The 18629-nt window shown below is 38.0% G+C and overlaps 1 long non-coding RNA gene across 1 annotated transcript in view; it reads left to right on the forward strand.

The window, feature by feature from the left end:
• The first annotated feature begins 2152 nt into the window (after nucleotides 1–2152).
• Nucleotides 2153–18629, forward strand: part of LOC140711463 (uncharacterized) — a 44106-nt gene continuing 27629 nt past the window's right edge. The window contains exons 1-3 of the long non-coding RNA XR_012092677.1: nucleotides 2153–2317; nucleotides 11114–11199; nucleotides 12652–12778. This is a non-coding gene — a long non-coding RNA (uncharacterized lncRNA). The remainder of the gene's footprint in view (nucleotides 2318–11113; nucleotides 11200–12651; nucleotides 12779–18629) is intronic.

Genomic DNA, 18629 nt, shown 5'->3' on the forward strand with positions numbered 1-18629 from the left:
AATGGGGTCTCACTATGTTGCCCAGGCTGGCCCTGAATTTCTAGGCTCAAGTAATCATTCTGTGTCAGCCTCCCAAAGTGGCTTACAGGAGTGAGCTACTGTGCCCAGCCCAGCATTTCATTCTTAAAAAAAGAAAGATCTCTGTAGACACTAGACACTCAATAAATGCTTTCCAATGAATGAATGAAATTAAGAAGTATGATTAAAATAAGATAATATTTTAAAGTCTTAATTTTGTAAGAGGAAATTCACAGTTTTTGAATTCTTTAATGGCAGAAGTCATTCTGCTCTTCTAGAAATTACCGTTGTGTTTTGCGTAATTATTAGGAAGTGACTGAAACAATTCTGTTAAGGCTATGATTGTTTTGTTTTGTTTTGTTTTGTTTTTTGAGACAGAGTCTTGCTTTGTTGCCCAGGTTGGATTACAGTGGTGCGATCATAGCTCATTGCCACCTCTGCTTCCTAGGTTCGAGTGATTCTCCTGCCTCAGCCTCCTGAGTAGCCGGGACTACAGGCTACCTATTAGCCTGTCACCATGTCTGGCTAACTTTTGTATTTTTTCTAGAGGTGGGTTTCACTATGTTGGCCAGGCTTGTCTTGAACTCTTGACCTCAAGTGATCAACCCAGCTTGGCCTCCCAAAGTGCTGGGATTATAGGCATGAACCACCGCGCCCAACCAGGGCTATGATTTTTAATAGGTGGAATATTAAATTATAAATAAATCTTTATGGAAATGTTAGGTAACTGGAAAGAAAGCTGTAGGGAACATCTAGTTTTAAACTATATAGCAAAGAAATTAGCAAACAGGATGGTGATGTGTGGGTAAAGAACATAGGTAAAAGTAAACTTTTTACTTTGAAAAATACGACTATATTAATAATTAAAATTAAGTGTTAAACTAATTTCAAATAAGAAGTTAGCACTCTGTTAACTTTCAAGAACACATTTTAAAAATAGCTTAAGGAAGCCGTCAATTAGTGAAAAATGTTTGCCGTTAGTGTTCTATGTGAGAAATCCCCTTGCACTTTTGAGAAATATTCTTCTTACCCTCATTTTACACGACAGAGACTTTCTTGCATTATATCCTAAACATAATAAATATATGAGCAAATAAATATATGAGCAAAATTAAAAATTATATATGATATATATATCATATATATAAATATGTGAGGAAAATTAAAAATTAGATTTTCAATCTGGGCAGGGTGCTTCATGCCTGTAATCCCAGTACTTTGGGAGGCTGAGGAGGATGGATCATCTGAGGTCAGGAGTTCGAGACCAGCCTGGCCAACATGGTGAAACCCTATCTCTACTAAAAATGCAAAAATTAGCCAGGCATGGTGGTACACACCTGTAATCCCAGGTACTTGGGAGGCTGAGGCAGAATTGCTTGAACCCAGGAGGCAGAGGTTGCATTGAGCCGAGATTGTGCCACTGTACTCTAGCCTGGGTGAGAGAGAGAGACTGTGTCTCAAAAAAAAAAAAAATAATAAAAATAAAATAAAATAAAAAAAAACACACACACAAACAAAAAAACCCAGAAATTAGATTTTCAAAATCTTTATTTTTTTCTTTTTTTAAACTGTAATTGCTAATAGAAAAACATGCTCAAGATTAAACTTTTGATATCATAATACGTTCCAGAGACTTTGGTAGTTCAAGATATCTGGATTTGGATGCAATCTAGACCACTTTGGGCGAATCTGATCACGACTGCCTGTTGCTTCAATTCTCCCCTGGCTTCACATTACTTCCTGGGTAAAGATCCAAGTCTTTCAAACAACCTCAAGGTCCTACTCTGGTCTGGCTGTTTTCCCGCACCAAACTCCTGTTATACCAGTCTCGTCTCGTCCTCTTCTCTTCTCTTTTCTTCTCTTCCTATTTTTACACACTCTCTTGCTTTCTACCCTGCAGTTATGAAGGCTACTTTTTAGGGGCTCAGAAGCACCTCTCTCCTGCCACAGGGCCTTATTACATGCTATTCCCTGATGCACTTTTCTTATTAACCTTATTTGCTTTATTAACTCTTATGTATCTTTCTTTTTTCATTCTCTTTCTTTTTTTTTTAGACACGGTCTTGCTGTGTGACTCAGGCTGGATGCAGTAGTCCTATTCTGGCTCACTGCAGCCTTAAACTCCTGGGCTTAAGCAATCCTCCTAGTTCAGACTCCCGAGTAGCTGAGACCACAGGCATGCACCACTACCATGCCTGGCTAATTGACTTTTTTTTTTTTTTTTTGGTAGAGACAAGATCTCACAATGTAGCCCAGGATGGCCTACTTATCTTTCAAATCCCTGTTGTCATATTCTCAGGTAAGCTTTTTCTGACTTCTCTGACTAGGTGAAATCCCACCTTTTTTTCTCATGACCTTCTCCAGTGCAACTATACATATAATTGTGATTGTTTCATTAATAACTGTCTCTTTCACTGTATTTTAAGGCCCATGAAGGCTGGAATCCAAGTCTGGTTTTGCCCACCATTGTATGTCCAGCACCGAAGGGCCTAATACATACAGGGAGCTCAAACATTACTTTTCAATAGAATGAATGAGCTGGGAGCGGTGGCTCACGCCTGTAATCCCAGCACTTTGGGAGGACGAGTCGGGCGGATCACGAGATCAGGAGATGGAGACCATGCTGGCTAACAGGGTGAAACCCCGTCTCTACTAAAAATACTAAAAATTAGCCGGTCGTGGTGGTGGGCGCCTGTAGTCCTAGCTACTTGGGAGGCTGAGGCAGGAGAATGGCGTGAACCCGGGAGGCGGAGCTTGCAGTGGGCCAAGATCATGCCACTGCACTCCAGCCTGGGGACAGAGCTAGACTCCGTCTCAAAAAATAAATAAATAAATAAAAATAAAAATAAAAATTGGATGAATGAATACATGACTGAAATAATTAACCTTAGTCCTTAGTCCCCACCTGTAAAAGAGAGGCAGGGGGTCACTTGGAAGATTGGATGACATAAAATATCTATCCAGTCTAGCATATGGGAAGTTCTCAATAAGTATCTGCAATAACTTCAGTTAAATGGGACTTGATAGTTTATTTAGTAAAATTAGCTGTTTTGCTGCCATACTTTCAAAAAGCTTTAAACTTAGTAGAATTTGATTTATTTTATGTTTGCATAAACACAGGAATAATAATTTAGAGATTTAGAATAAGTTTTAACTGCATTTAGCTATATTTACCTAGTAATAGAGAGTGTTTCTTACATTAAATCTTAACCGTACATTGACTGGGCTTTCATGTATGACTTCTTCAAAGTACATAAAACACTTTAGGGAAGAAAGGAGCTGTTTAGCTTGTATGGTTGTTTCTAACTAGAATATCTACTCATTGAATTATTTGTTCAGGAAATCGGGAAGCTTGAGAATGTAAATTCCCTCTCACTTGAGGGAACATTTAGGATATTATCCATCGTTTAGGTTCTTATCCAACACTGGATTGAAGTATATATTTTTGGAATGAAGACTTGTGTGAAATGGTTTAGAAGCTCCATCCCCCATTAGGAGGAACAGATACATTCACCTATAATAAATTATGTAATGGCATAGATATTTCACATGGCTAGCCAGTTTTCCCAACACCATTTATTAAATAGGGAATCCTTTCCCCATTGCTTGTTTTTGTCAGGTTAGACAAACAACTCTTTTCATGTGTTTGGCATTCATTTCCCCAGAACTTCATACAATTGATAAAATAAGTTGTTTTTTCCTCTACCTTCATAACTACGTTTCAAGTTATTACAAATCGTGATACTTTTTAAATCTAAGCTAATATCAAATACCCTCTGCCAGCTTGCAGTATCTGAAGGGTAAGTACCTCTTCCACGTGGTCACTAGCATCATGGCTCAGCAGGTGTTATAAAAAGAACCAGGAGGGATCAGGAGGGATTTAGAATGCTTTCAGTAATAAAGAATTTTAACAAAAATCTCTAGTATATTTTAATACCCATTTTTCATCAATTTATACTGAATACTTTATGTTCCAGAATTTTCCAGAAAAAAATGCACATGTTCTTTTTTTCCTGTAATTGCTCTCCAAATGGCAAATGGATTTATTTATTTATCTTCTGAATTATATACTCACTGTATGAAAAAAAAAAAAAAAACTCAAACAATTCCTAAACTTATAAAAGCAAAAATCCCAGAAAGAATTCTGTAAGTATGTTTGAGACATCATTGTGGCATTTCTGGTTAATATTTGGTGAATATTTACTTTAAAATTCCATATTGCTAGTCATTAGATTCCAGACATCTGGAGGTTTGGGCACAGGTTGTTTTGCTAGAATAAATAGTGTTATAATAAGCATACTTCTTTATATTTGCACATTTGTGTTTTCTTAGGATACATTCATGAAAATAGAATTTGAATCAAATGTGTACATATTTAAAATTTCTAATAATACTGCTAATATGCTCTCCAAAACATTATTCCAGTTTACCTTTCTAACCCGTCTGTGAGGGTGACTATTTCCCCAAACCCTGACCAATAGTAAGCTTTGTCAAAATTTTAAATCATTGCTTACCTGGTATGTGATGCAGAATATCTAATTGTTCCATTTTTTCTTTGTTTACTTCAGAAGTTAAGCATATTTTCTTATAGTCATTGGACATTTGCTTTTTCTTTTTTCTTTTTGTGAATTCAAGTTCATATCCTTTTTCCATGTTCTAATTGAGAGGCTTGTCCTTCATTTATTTATTTTCTGATGTATCCTATTTGAAAATACAAATATTCTCCCATTTTCTATTTCTCTTTCAAACCTACTTTCAGTATTTTTCCGTTTATTTTGTGTTTTGCCATACAAGACATTTTCAACTTGTATGAAAACTCATGCCTATCAATTTTTTCATTTGTGGTTTCTGGCTGTGTTCAGTTGCTTAAAATAGCTTCTTGCAGCCAAATTATAAAAATATTGGCCCTTCTAGTACATTTATAATTTAACATTATCATTCGTACCAACTGGATTCCCGATGATTTTAAATTAGTGCTTAGGTCGGGCGCGGTGGCTCACGCCTGTAATCACAGAACTTTGGGAGGCCAAGGTGGGCGGATCACCTGAGGTCAGGAGTTCAAGACCATCCTGGACAACATGGTGAAGTCCCATCTCTCCAAAAGAAAAAAAAAAAAAATACCTGGGCATGATGGCAGGTGCCTGTAATTCCAGCTACCTGGGAGGCTGAGGCAGGAGAATCTCTGGAACCTGGGAGGCAGAGGTGGCAGTGAGCCAAGATCACACCACTGCACCCCAGCCTGGGTGAAAGAGAGACTCTATCTCAAAAATAAATAAATAAATAAGTGCTTATCTGGTAGGTGATGCAGAATGTCTCATTGTTTCATGTTTTTCTTTGTTTACTTCAGAAGTTTAGCATATTTTCTTATATTCATTGGACATTTGCATTTTTTTTCTGTGAATCATCCAGAATTTATTTGGTATGAATGATAAAGCCAAGTTGCTTATTGGCATACTCTCAAGGCCAAGCGTGGTGGATGGACAAGTTTGGTTGATGAAAGATAATAAAGGAACATGATTTTATGTGACATTTTGATTCAAAACATGAGAATTCTCACCCCAAATTAATCTATAGTTGCCAGAGCTAACAAAAACGTAGAACAATCAGTTACATTTTTATTACAGATAAACAACAGTTTCTTAGTATGTTTCATACTGTATTTTATCTGGTAACACAAAATTAAGTGGAATAAGTAAATAAAAATAAGTGATATTTGAAATGACAGCCAGAAAGTCATTATAAAATTTACTGATACCTTATGAATTGAGATACTTAGGTTATTCAGAATTTTTTTTTTTTTTTTTAGAAAACTATATTATATCCTAAAGATAACCTACATTCTCACTTCATTATTTCTACAGAGCTATTGTTTTTCAATGTATGATATGTTTCTATACAACCAAATAGAACTTTGAATCAAGGTTTATCCAAGACCTAACATACAGTTAATCACATGCAATAGGGATGTTATTGTATTTTTTTCAAATAGCAAGGATTCTTGTTTTGTTAACTATGTTAATGGTTCTCAACCCTGGCCATGTATTAGAATTACATGGGAAGATTAAAAAAAATAAGATGATAAGAACCTTCACATAGAGTATGATTTATGTTGATCTAGAAGGGGGCCTTTTATACATTATTCAATCTCCCAGTGCATCAGTTTCTTTACTAGTAAAGTGGGGGATAAAAGAATTTCCTATGTCAGAGCATCACTGTGAGGATTAAATGCTTAATGCGTGTGGTGTTTAGAAGATGTCTGACTTCTAATAACCCTTCAATAAATGAAAATCATTTTATTATTATACTTTGAATTCATAATAGGGATTCATAGCTCACCAAAAACAAGAATAGAATGTAGACAAGACATGAAACAAAGTATGGATAGATGATGGTGGGTGCTAGAACAGGCTTATACCTGCTTGCAAGAGCTGAATATGTACATCTCTTCCCATGTTTTTAGTAATGTCAGGTTCAAAAATTAGCCATGGTGGCCATGCACAGTGGCTGATGCCTGGAATCCCCAAACTTTGAGAGGTTGAAGCTGGTGGATCATCTGTGGTCAGAAGTTTGAGACCAGCCTTACCAATGTGGTGAAACCTTATCTCTACTAAAAATACAAAAATTAGCCAGGCGTGGTGGTGGGTGCCTGTAATCCCATCTACTTGGGAGGCTGAGACAGGAGAATTGCTTGAACCTGGGAGGCAGAGGTTGCAGTGAGCTGAGATTGTGCCATTGCACTCCAGCCTGGGTGACAGAGCGAGACACCGTCTCAAAAAAAAAAAAAAAAAAAAAGGAAAAGAAAAGAGAATTAGCCGTGGTCAATGTGGTTACAACATAGACATCCCCAGATGTTGAAATTTGTTTTTTTAATCCCAGGAAGCCAGTTATTAACATACACCACCAAAGAAGAGGATAGAGGTAGCTGATGGGGAAGTCTAAGAAGATACTAAAGGTTATTACCTTCACTTACTTCATGTTTTGACCTGGGCTTGGACTCAGCCAGTTGTGACATCTGTCATTCATGGAACAATTGCCTGAGCTTCAGGTTTCAGGTTCCAAGAGATAGTGGACAGAAGAGCATGGTGAGGCTTCACTTGGCTTTGAATATAGAATAACCAGGGTGTGATTGAGCTTTCAATCTATCTTTATCCTAAGACTTGGGGTAAGTTATTTAATCCTTTTCTCAAAAACCTAAGGGTTTTTGTGAGGATATGCTCAGGTGGCACAGCAAGCCACAAGATGGCATGGTGTATCTAACATTATTTCAATTTACATATACTTATATTTATATATATATACACTTAAAATACAGACGAAATTAAATTAATAAATGATAATAATACAAGCCCACTAAAGGCCTACTTTAGGTTAGTGTTAGAACTCCTCAGCTACCTGTTCACTGGCCTTTGCTTTTGTTGCGTACTTAGATGGAAATGAATGGAAAGTACATGCCTCTGCTTCCCCACTGAACAGAACAGGATAGTTGTCAGAATGAAAGGAAATCATGGATGTGGGCCATGGAGTAGTGGCAATAGCTCCTCTGTTTTTAGGAAGGTTTGTTGGGTCTGCTCATGGCTTAGGAATTTAACGATCAGTAAGCACCCAACCCAGGGTCTGAACTTTGACCAAGGCCTCAGTAGCCCTGAGTGCTCCCTGAGAACGCAAATCCTAATAGACTAAACATGGAAAGAGCCACAGTCTCATTACCTGAAAAATTATTTTTGCCAATCTCTACAAAAATCAGCATTTGTTATTGTTCAATTGTTGCCTTTATTTGACTTGCTTTAATGGAAGAAACATAGTAAAGATTTTCTACAAATGATTGAAAAATTCTTCACTTATGGAATTACATTTATTTATTTATTTTTTTGAGATGGAGTTTTGCTCTTGTTGCCCAGGCTAGAGTGCAGTGGTGCGATCTCGGCTCACTGCAACCTCCGCCTCTCGGGTTCAAGCGATTCTCCTGCCTCAACCTCCCAAGTAGCTGGGATTACAGGTATGTGCCACCGTGCCTGGCTAATTTTGTATTTTTAGTAGAGATGGGGTTTCTCCATGTTGGTCAGGCTGGTCCTGAACTCCCAACCTCAGGTGATCCACCCACCTCTGCCTCCCAAAGTGCTGGGATTACAGGTGTGAGCCACCACACCTGGACAGAATTAAATTTTTTTAAAGCACCTTGTATCATTCTGCTAATTCACAATAGATTGCAAATATGCAACATTGCTATTTCAATTTTTTTCTATGAATCTCTGAACAAAATCATACATGAAAACTTCAATGTGACTTTTAATTGCTTAATTTAAAAAAAGAAAACACAATTTTACTATTTTTGCAAGAAAGATAAATCACATAAGACTTACCTATACAAATAATTCAACCATAAATTTACCTTTTTGCAAATTTTCTTCTTTGGAAGCAGCAGATATGTAAAATCATTACACATTATGTTCATGCTGTATGTACATAAAATGGACTAGAGACCCCAAAAGTAAATTCTTTGGAGATTTGGTTCCAAAGGGGGAAAACAAACTCTCTTTGTCTGAACAGGTGAAAGGTACCAAAAAAGAGTGAAAACCAGTTTTCCCCTTTTTTTGTTTTTTTATTTTATTTCTTTTGTTTTTGTAGGAGAACCAGCAGTGGAAGAAAAGATCACTTTCTTTGTAGACACTTTATAGGGTTTCGGATTCTGTAAACTCTGGCACGTAACTCGACCTCAAAGTTAATGAAATCCTGTTAGACCTTCCCTGCCCTCCTTCCTGCTTCCATCCTTCAGATTATCTCACCTTTTAAAAACTCAATTTCTATTTGTATACATGTGATCTTCCTGTCATTGGCTTTTTATGCGGGCACTTTTCACCTACATCCTTTCCTTCCCTCATCTGGCAGCCAGTTGGGCTTCTTCCTGCCTTGAATACCACATTCCCTAGTTTTTCAAGCTCAGTCATTAGCACCCTGTCCCCCTACTAAAATTATGAATGAAAAGCCTTGTTGTTCTTTACAAATAACTCAGGCTGCCTCAGTCAGTCAAATTCGAATGGAAGTGACTGCCAGACAAAGGGCCAGGATGATGGACAGTGCTCACAGCAAGTCATCAATGCCCACAGGAAGTTTTTTAAGCCACAATATAGGTAGAGAGGCTTGGGCGTTCCCGGAGGACAAGCTTACAGAAGGAGGCTGGGAGGTGGGGGGAGGGAGACTTTCTGTGTCTGTTGGGAACTTAGAAAAAACTTCCATGAAGCTCAGAGATAACAATGTAGAGAGTCAGTTTTGCCCTAGCAAGAACTTAAAATTCCGGCCATGGAGACATCTACACCTTGCAGTAATTCTGGTTTGCACCGACACACACAGACAAAAGTGAAGGCACCAACCATTTACTTGGTTTTGAATGCTGAACGATGCAAGAGTGGGTTACATTCTTGGAGCTGCACAACTCCCTGCTGAGAAGTTGCATTGTCTTGGGCCCCTCTTTCACAACAGGGGAAAAGGTAATTGACAGCCCAATTGTTTGGCTGGGACCCCTGCTGTTATAAAACCCTAGAAGGCCCCAGTCACACGTTGTCAATAATAGCCGTCGGAGGTGAGGAGTGAAGAAGGGCTGTTCAGGAAACAGTTTGAGCCCTTCAAGTGGACAGGCCTCAGTGACTTCTGCACTCTGGCTGCCACAAGCAGCTCATTCAAAAATAACCTTAAAGTAATAAATCAAACTTGTTTCCTGAACTATACAAGGAACAGCTGGTTATTTTTCCTCACTTTTTTTTTTTTTTCAAAAGCCAAAAAAAAAAAAAAAAAAGGGAGATTTTACTACGGGAAACCAAGCATGTCAAAATTTGGCAAAGCAATTTGGATGATTTAACAGTTAAACACTTCTCTTTTTAATGTTATGCTTTCATCAGTCTTTTTTATTTAAGCTTTTCAGTTTTGCATTCTGTTTGCTGCAATTAGTGTCCCTTATCTGTTCACCCCCTACTTTTGAAAGGAAAATGAGTCTAGGATCCTGTCTTTAGAGTATTTTGCTGTGTAATTTCTAATGTACTGGTCAAGTAGCTCAACTTATTTTACAGGTAAAATTTGTTTTCTTCCACAGAGTTGAGCTTGGATTTAGATCTACAGCTCCACGTATTTGTTTCTCCTGAGACCCATATATTTTGGAGTTCTGACGACAAGGCAGTTTTTCTTCAGTCTATTGATTTAGGAACCCTGACCTAGGAGTGCATATGCTGTAACTGAAGTAGTCTGGTGTCTTAAGAACATTTTGCAATTTTTCTGTCTCTTTGGATCTCTGTTTGTGTCTTACTTTGTGTGCCTCTTTCTCTCTTTAAATATGTTGCACTCTAGATTCTAGAAAAAAACTATCTTCTCATTGACTTTACAAATAATTAAAATACAGGCACAAATAAATAATATAAAATAATCTCCTTCGCTAATGATTCCCTATGTATCTTTATTTTTATAGATGACTAATGTTTTGAACAGAAACCATTTTAAATGAAAATTTTTTTTATCAAAGTGTACATCTTAGAGATGAATTTTTCACAACTTTTGGACATCTAAAATTAAGAATGAATGTGTCAGATTTTAATGCACTGTGTCTATTTCAATCAATTTAAATATGATTGAACTGGTAATATTAAAATTAAGTATAAGGTTATGTAAAACATCTCTTTTCACAGGATAGTTTGATCACTGTAGAAGTGCTGGTCAGTTTAACAGTAAATGGAAAATTACAAGTTATACTTTGAGATATTGTTGTACATGTATGATTAATTTATTTTTCTCCTTTGATCATCCTTTCATAATAAAATGTTTGTAATGAAGTGTATGCTTACAGGAAGATAATAAAATCCAATTTACAATGGAATTAGGTCATGGTAGGCTTCATTTTCTTTTGTATTTGCAGTAAACAACCATGCCATAATAGCACAAGTAAGTCTATCTTTATGCTATATGGTTAGACTAACACACTTGGTATACTTACAGTATCTTGGCTGATACAACTGTGAATCCATATGGGTGTGGCTTCCATATAAATGTTTCTTCCATATATGGTTGATATTCATACTGAACCTGTTTTGATACAATTTTTCTTCACTTTCAGCATTTTCAGCTTCAAACATGTGTTACGTGACTAGATGGAATTCCTTGAGAACTGTATTAACATGTTTCAAAGAGTTGAATTAACAGGTTAGTACCATGTCAGAAAAGAGTGTTCCTTGAAAAGCTGCACGGTAGTTATACAGACAGTTCACAATTATAAAATTCGTAATTTATAAGTGAATTACACACAGAAAATATCATCTTTAAAGTAAATATTCAGTTCTATAGGTGATTCATTTCTTTCTCATTAAGTCTCAGCCTTTTGTGGTGCTAAAGGATACTCAGGAATTGATGAACTAAGTGGACCCTCCCGCAGCCTCGCCTACTCCCTCCCTTGGCTTCTGTGGACTCTGGGCGTTAGTAGGGATGAGATAGTGAGTGTAGACTGAAAGTGCTCTGTACAGACTTGCTTTCTGGCCTCCTGTTCAGCTGCCAGTCTCACAGCTTGCCCTGAGAATGGACTTCCTGTGCTGTCATTTACACTCAGTATCACACTAAGGGCTCTTTGTCACTCAGCCTTTGAGACAGAAGGGGGCGAGATAACAAATCTAGACTGCTTGTGTTGACTTTGTGGATAAAGTAAAGGGCTGGAGTCAAGAACCCTGGGTCTTATCCTAACTCTGCAACTGCCTTTCCTGTGACATTAAGCCAGCTTTTGACCTCTCCATTCCTCAGTTTTCCTCATCTATGAAATGAGGATCCCTATACTGTGTTCTCTTATTTTATCACAAAGATGTGGTTTCGGAAAGAGTTTCTAAATGCTTAAAGCCTTTAGTAAAAGTTTTTTTTTTTTTTTTTTTTTTTTTTTTTTACAAGCAGATAAAATAACCTTTTTCTGCTTTGGAGAGATGGGATGGATACTGCAGTTGATTAATTACTCCCTACTCCCAGAAATACTTCTCTTTAGAACCCTGTAAGTAGGGCCTTTCCCTTCTACCCTTGTAAGTTTTTTCTCATTATTTCCTTTTGTGTCCTGTCTCTTCCCTCTGCAATATTTCCTTCCTTTCTGTGTGGGAAACGATAGCCCCATGCTATGGGGTCAGGGTGAGTAGAAGTTGGTAAAGATGAAGTATACCTCTAAAAGGCTGTGTTCTAAAAGTGCATCTGCAGAGACGTGGAGGAAAACAAGGAGAGCATGCTGAGTGACAGGAATGGATGGGGATACACAGTAAAGGCCATGGAAGCCTCGGCGAATTTATTGGCTTCAGAAACGTAAATCCACAAAAACAGCTACCACCTGGCTAGATGGGTCTCTGGGTCCTGGGCTCACTAATTTAGAAGGATCTTTTTGTAAAAGAGATGATGTTGGACAGGGTCAGAACCTATAGTGAAATTCAGGGATTCTGTCTATGGAGTGGGATGAAGTGTCTCTTCCACTGGTATCTGTGGTTATATTCTTTTGCTTATTTAGTTCAATTACATGAATAAATGGAATGGAAAGGGATTTGCTCTACTTCAGTTAGAATTTGTAAAACATTGTGAGGGTTTTTTGTTTGTTTGTTTGTTTTTTTGAGATGGAGTTTTGCTCTTGTTGTCCAGGCTGGAGTGCAAAGGCACGATCTCAGCTCACCTGCAACCCCCACTTCCTGGGTTCAAATTATTCTCCTGCCTCAGCCTCCCGAGTAGCTGGGATTACAGGTGTGAGCCACCGTGCCCAGCCAGTATTGTGAGTTTTGAAGAATGCATTTTAATATATTTCACTTTTTAAAACTCCTAAGTGGTTTTGTTGCTAATTTTTTTAAGTTTTATTTTGTGAGGAGATTGGTAAAATAAATTGCAAAGCAGAAATTAATTCACCTAGTTTTCCTCATCACAGTTTAAGACGGATATTTGTATTCTGGTTTGCTTATTTGTTTTTCCGGGTCCACACATTCACTCATACGTGTTTAGATTTTTCATTTGGAAGGCAGTGATATAATTTCAGGCCTATATGTTTTGACACACTGTTCACACATGGTTGTTATATGGCCTGACATTGTGTTTACTTCACATTTCCTAATTTTCTACTGTATGTCTGAGGATATTCCATGCTATTTTGTTACCTAAAGACAGGCTACTCCTACATGGGGAGGCATACATACATATATGTAGGAGTACACATATGTGTGCATGTGTGTGTATTTATAAATGTCTCTCCATGTAGCAGTATACATATATATGTGTATATAAAATTTGTTTTTATGAGAAGGATGTGAAAAGATACACAAGTCTGTTTATAATACAGATCTGAAGGAGATATAGGAAAATATTGATTAAAAAAATTTTCCCCTGATTTGTTTCACTTTGTACGACAAACAGGTATTACTTTCTTAATGAAAAGCATCAATAAATAAAATGTTTCAATACTGATTAATTAAAAACAGTTAAAGGGGAAATTTAACAGTGGCAAATAATATTTGTATTTTATAAGGGTTTTACCAGTCTTGACAAAGTTATCTAGATATCCACTAAAAGACAGTTCCTTTTGTTTTTCAGAGCACACATAAAAAAAAACAAAAAAAAACCAAAAAAAACCCACAATGATTGGTGCTCCCTCTGCTGGTTTCCCTGCAACAGTTAGTTGGCTGATTTGAGAGGATGAAAAGTGCGAGGAAAATTCTGTTACTTTTGGTCTTTAAACACCATTTCTATAAACAAGTTTTATCCTTGATTGGTAGCAAATGTCAATGTTGTTTCTGAAAATTTATTCTTTTTGAAAATTTAATACTGATTCTGAAGTTGGGCTAGATAATTATAATCCTTATAAAATTAATTCCTCCTTTCTTGTATCATGAAGCAGGACGCAAAACATAACAATTCTTATTTATTGGGATTTTCTTGGGTGAGAGTTAACCTTATATAACTAACTGTCAGTAACTTGACCTAGCAGTAGTAAAGTTGGCTGTTTGAACACCAAGCTGACACTCCAGTAAGCAAAAGAGAGGTTTGGAGTGACATTATCACTGGAGAACTACATTTTGTAATTAAACACTTTGCTGTATCATTATTTTAGCCTACATCATCCTGTATGAAAGATATTTGGAAATTGCATAGTTGATTTAATTTATCTTGATATCCAAACTATAATTAAAGATTCTTAGAATTCTTTAGATTCATCAGTTTGCTCTCTGGGAATTTGTACTTTCATGAATCAGAGTATGTTGAACCATATACAGTGTTCATTTAACTAATACTTGTATTAAATCACTTCTAAATGCTTATTATACCCTGTATTATAGTATTATATTCTGAGTCTTAAAGGTGCTTAATGTGAAGATTCTCTCTCTACATATTCAACTCTTACTAACTTTTGGTTTTAGGTAGAAATTAGTTAATGTATTATATGATAAAATAGGAAACTATTTCACTAGGGATATAGGTATTCAGTAGGGAGCTTCGGAGACTCTATGAGCTTTTTCAGGAAGCGTTTTTAATAGTCGATTTTAGGGAGAGTTTTTGTAGTAAGATAAAGTAGACGAGAAAGTGTTGCCTCTGAAAAATCAACAAGCTGGGAATGTGGTGCAGAATGAGGAGAACCCTAAGCAATAGGCAACAAGGAGTAAAATGAAGGAGGTGTCATTCATTGAGAAAGAAAAGGAACTGTATGTCCTCTACTGAGAGCTGCTCTCTTCTTAAAAGCCATTTTTGTGAGGGGTGCTTGTGGAATGGTAAAACAGAAAGCAAAGTAGATGGTCAGATCTCCTAAATCAGCCTTACTCATCACTGGTGTGCAAGATACCATCATCAGATCATTTTAACGCTCTGGAAAATGCCACAGAGAGGTTTGGCAAGTGACAATTAATATCAGGGAGAAGCAGTTTCTAATAAGGAGATCCAGCCATTGCTGATGGAGTTTAGATATGGAATTTCTAAGCTCTGGAAAGTGTAGAGGCAGAAATGAGGTGATTACTTTCCTCTCCATCATATGGATTATGGCTAACACCCCTATAACAAAGACAGGCAAGAGAAAGGAATAATACATTTATTTAAGCATAGTTTCATATGATATGGGAGGCTTCAGAATGAAGACCCAAAGATGCAGGGAAAACTGTTGCATTTTATGCTTATGCTCAATGAAGTATGGATAGCCATATAAAATATGATTGGACAAAAAGGATAAAATCTAATGCTCTAATGCTAATAGGCAGAGTCAGGAAACTCAGCAAAGCCTGTCCAGATTTTTCTTGGCCTTTCTATGTAGCATTATTTTGTTGACAAAAAAAGCCAAACTCTGTAAGATATTTGAAGAGGTTTATTCTGAGCCAAATATGAGTGGCAGGGCCTGTGACACAGCCTCAGGAGGCCCTGAGAACATGCGCCTAAGAGGATTGTGTTACAGCTTGGTTTAATACATTTTAGGGAGACAGAAGTTATAGGTATGTAAGGTATACACTGGTTTGGCCCAGAAAGGTGGGACATCTCAAAGTGAGGGGGCAAGGTGGGGAAGGGGAGCTTCTGGGTCATAGATGGATTCAAAGATTTTCTGATTGACAATTGATTGAAATAATTAAGCTTGGCTTGGTGTTGTGGTTCACACCTGTAATCCCAGCACTTCAGGAGGTCAAGGAAGGTGGATTGCTTGAGCTCACGAGTTCAAGGCCAGCCTGGGCAACATGGCAAAAACTTGTCTCTACTAAAAATACAAACATTAGCTGGGTGTGGTGGCACATGCCTGTAATCCCAGCTACTTGGGAGGCTGAGATGGGAGTATTGCTGGAGCCTGGGAAGTCAAGGCTGCAGTGAGTTGTGATTGCACCACTGCACTCCAGCCTGGGTGACAGGGTGAGACCCTATCTCAAAAACAAAACAAAACAAAACAAAAACACTGATAATAATTAAGCTTTGCCTGATGACTTGAAGTCTGCATAAAGACTTGCTTGAGTTAAGATAAGGAGGGTTGTAGAAATCAAGGTTCTTATTATGTAGGTGAAGCCTCTAAATAATAGGCTTCAGGGAGAATAGATGTAAATGTCTCTTATGGGACATAAAAGATGCCAGACTCTTAGTTAAGTCTCTCCTGGGTCAGGAAAAGACATGCAAAGGGAAGGGGATTATTTACTGAATGTAGATTTTCTCCACAAGAGACAACTTTGCAGGGCCATCTGAAAATATTTCAAAGAAATATATTTTGGGGTAAAATACTTTGATTTTTTGGGGTGCCTGTTATTTGTCATGTGATACTATAAGAGGGTCAGGTTGAATTTGCAGTCTTACTGCTACAAAGAATCTGTTTTGTCAGCCTTATGTCCTTCCTTCCTTCCTTCCTTCCTTCCTTCCTTCCTTCCTTCCTTCCTTCCTTCCTTCCTTCTTTCTTTCTTTCTTTCTTTCTTTCTTTCTTTCTTTTCTTTCTTCTTTCTTTCTTTCTTTCTTTCTTTCTTTCTTTCTTCTTTCTTTCTTTCTTCTTTTCTTTCTTTCTTTTTTTTTCAGATGGAGTCTTGCTCTGTTGCCCAGGCTGGAGTGCAGTGGTGTGATCTCAGCTCACTGCAAACTCTGTCTCCCGGGTTCAAGCGATTCTCCTACCTCTGCCTTCTGAGTAGCTGGGATTACAGGTACCCACCATCATGCCCAGTGAATTTTTGTATTTTTGTAGAGATGGGGTTTTACCATGTTGGCCAGGCTGGTCTTGAACTCCTGACCTCAGGTGATCTGCCTGCCTCGGCCTCCCAAAGTGCTGAGATTACAGGTATAAGCCACTATGCCTGGCTTATGATCTCTATTTCAGTGTTAATGCTGGTCAGTGGTGTCTTAACTCCAAAAAGAACACAGTATAATAAGGCATGTCAGACCCCACTTCTTGTCATGGCCTGAACTAGTTCTTCAGGTTTCTTTCAGCTCACCTTGGCATAGAGCGGGGTCTATTCTGCCAGTTGAGAGGCTTAGGATTTTAATTTTTGCTAGCACATTCCTTTGGGATATGGAGCAGGACCCCTCTGGAATGAGGGTCTAATTTCTTTATGGCCAGGTATTACACAGAAAGATGGGGGAAGAATAGAGTTGTATTTTTATTTTTATATTTATTTATTTATTTATTTATTTTTTGAGACGGAGTCTCGCTCTGTCGACCGGGCTGGAGCGCAGTGGCCGGATCTCAGCTCACTGCAAGCTCCGCCTCCCGGGTTTACGCCATTCTCCTGCCTCAGCCTCCCGAGTAGCTGGGACTACAGACGCCCGCCACCTCCCCCGGCTAGTTTTTTGTATTTTTTAGTAGAGACGGGGTTTCACCGTGTTAGCCAGGATGGTCTTGATCTACTGACCTCGTGATCTGCCCGTCTCGGCCTCCCAAAGTGCTGGGATTACAGGCTTGAGCCACCGCGCCCGGCTAGAGTTGTATTTTTAGTCTTTAGGACTGGCTTTAGAGAAAAAGGTTCTAATTCTATGGCTTGTCTCAGCGAGAATGAGGGGCAAGAGACAGGAGGGCAGAAGGTTGGAGAGAAACTTTGCTTTGCAAGCCTTCACTCTGGGGTTTCATTTTCTGAACCCCAACACTTCTCATTCTGAAACTTCCTCAAGAAGTTTCACAGTCCAAAAATTAACTGATGGATTGTCTCATAAGCCATTGAATCAGTCTCTCAGTCCTGAGAATAGGCCAGTCTAGCTAAACAGTTAACAGTTGTGTCTCATTTCAGCAATGGTGTTGCAGATGGGCTTCCATGAAAGTCGAGTATCACTTCCTGAGCCCCAACAAAGGACTTTAGAGAGTGCTGAGTGTGGATGTTGTGGAGGGGTTGGACTGAGGGGGCACAAATTCTTGGATTCCGGTGCTAGAGGACCTGGAGTCAACAGGGAGTGAATCACAGCGAAAACAAGACTCAATTTCTATGGCTGGGCTCTGAGGTCAGGAGGACTAATGGTAGGATTCCTGCTCTGGAAAGTGGGATGTGGGTGGCTAGGGATAAGGCTGATTTGATACTAGCCCCAATATACTGCTACATTCCTTCATCCTGAGACTGAAGAGGGGTTTCACACATAAGTGCATGTTCAGTTTAGGACCTAGAAGCACACAGATAACTGCACCAAAGGGAGGAATTTTAGGAGATATTATTGGATGAGAGGTCATGCCCCTTGCTTCACAAAGCATGATGTATGAGCTAATGCTTACTTAGCCTGCTCATAGTCATTCTGCATTAGAGGTTAGAGACTAAAGGTACCAGAACACCCATTCTTCGAACAACTTTTATATTTGCTATAAGGACCACATAATTGTTCTCTAACTTTTCATATATTTGTTTTCAGTTTTTTCTCTTCAGATGATATATTTTAAGTTTGTTCAATGCAGAAACGTTTTTTTCAGAGCTTTTGCATTTCCCCAAGTGCCTAACTTAAATTTTTACCTAGATTATTCTAAATGACAGAGCTGTTGAAGTTTTTGTTTTGTTTGTTTGTTTTCAATGATGTTTCATAGAGCTGCAGGGAATCCACTGAGTTACTGCAGGAGGATGGGAGAGGGGAAAGATCTTTGATTTTACATATTTGGCCTTTGTATAGTGTTTCCCTTGAAGAAAGAATTGTCCTAAAAATTTCAGAAAACTGTAAGTGGA

The sequence above is a fragment of the Chlorocebus sabaeus genome, chromosome 3 (assembly GCF_047675955.1).
Source record: "Chlorocebus sabaeus isolate Y175 chromosome 3, mChlSab1.0.hap1, whole genome shotgun sequence".
Lineage (NCBI taxonomy): Eukaryota > Metazoa > Chordata > Mammalia > Primates > Cercopithecidae > Chlorocebus > Chlorocebus sabaeus.